Below are 1787 nucleotides of genomic sequence, written 5' to 3'. Positions count from 1 at the left end.
TTCGCAGAAGACTGAGTATGCGTTGTTACAGCGTGCCGTCTTTCATTTGTTCTCTTTCTCTTTTTCTCTCTCACTCTTTTTTCTGTACGCAAGCGTACAGCATGGTGCGGCTTACGGATCGTTGATTGGCGCATGTTCCTTGGACGCCTAATAATTTTATGCGAAACTCTATTTTGATAATATGTAGCATGTATATATTCAATTTCCTACGCTTTTATATCGTGTTATAAAAATGTAGGTTACAAACATAGAAGAGAAACGTAAATGAATTGGTTTACTAAGTTTAACGATGTAATATAAAGTAATTGTTTGTAATCGTTTAATGTAGAATATTAATTAACCTGTGAAAGATATTTTATAATTTTGGATATGTTACATGCGTAAGAAAAATATGTTAATTAGAACTGAATATTTCGACAAAATGGGAAATAAAAATCTGAGAATCCATAACGATCATAAATGGCTGTTTTGAATGGGAAATACGGCGAATACATAAAAAGTTAATAACAAAGGGACTTTCAACTTAGTAACCGAGAAATCCGTGGGTAGCAGCACTATACAACTTAATTTTGATTCATTATCAAAATAATAAAATGGTGTAATAAACATTTAATACATAGGATTAGTTCTATTTTGGAAGCCGTAAAAGGTTTTTTGTTTTCGAGATGTAAAATTTTCGGTAATATATGAACATGAACGTCAACACAATTATAAATTTATCCTGATATGATATTGTAATAATAGATTCAAAATAATAAAAAATAATCAGATTTAATAAATCATTAGAAAAACATTCAAAATTGTAATATTTTTATATATGCCCTGTTTCAATTCAACGATTAAATTAAAAATTAAATTCATACCAACTCAGCTCAGTTCGCACGATCCCCACATTATTGATTGCGCACGATTCCCTACCTTACCTACGTTTAATCCAATCAACATCTGTATTCCCGTTGCAGCTATTAGGTCGATAACATGTGCGTCATATCACCATCCGATTTTGAATTTCAGAAACACAACTATGTTCCACGAATCCTTATTCGTAACTGACGATATACGTAGCTACATATATTAGGCAACTACGAAGTACCTTTGTACGAATCACACTCCAGCCACTTTATTTCGAACTGCAACCATCAGAATTTTCCTATCCATATCTACGAGTACCTGTATGAAATTCGTCCTAAAACACATATATCCAATAATTCTTTTTGAATAAAAAAGGAATTCATTTTATTTTTAAATATAGTCTCACTTTAAATGGTGCTCCATATATTTTACCACCTTCTCTTGTACCTGTGGGATCACCACCTTGTGTTATGAATCCTTTGATAATTCTATGAAATATAGTGTCATCCCAATAACCTTCCATACATAATTGTATGAAATTTCTATATGCCTTTGCAATTTCTTTTGCCCATAACTCTAACTCAATATCACCAACCATCGTTTTCATTATAACCTAGTTATAACCTAGTTATAAATAATGTATATCAGTTAAATTTTTGAAAACAGATATACAATCCATTGAAATATTATTAACTAATACTTATTACTTTACCTTTAGTGGCTGGCTCTTGCATATAAATATTACTCATGTTTGTAAGTCTCCTATAATAAAAAAATTCTTTGTTAATAATATTTCATATTAAATCTTAAGTCATTTATAAATCAGCCAAGCAAATGGTTCTTTTCTCAAATAATCATCAACAGGCAAGACGTACCTTTTACCTCCTTTTGATCCTGGCTTTATTGCCCCAATCAATTCCATGTGTCACAGCACC

Source organism: Eufriesea mexicana, unplaced genomic scaffold, assembly GCF_001483705.2.
Source record: "Eufriesea mexicana isolate 0111107269 unplaced genomic scaffold, ASM148370v2 scaffold474474898, whole genome shotgun sequence".
NCBI lineage: Eukaryota > Metazoa > Arthropoda > Insecta > Hymenoptera > Apidae > Eufriesea > Eufriesea mexicana.
This window is presented reverse-complemented; position numbering follows the sequence as displayed.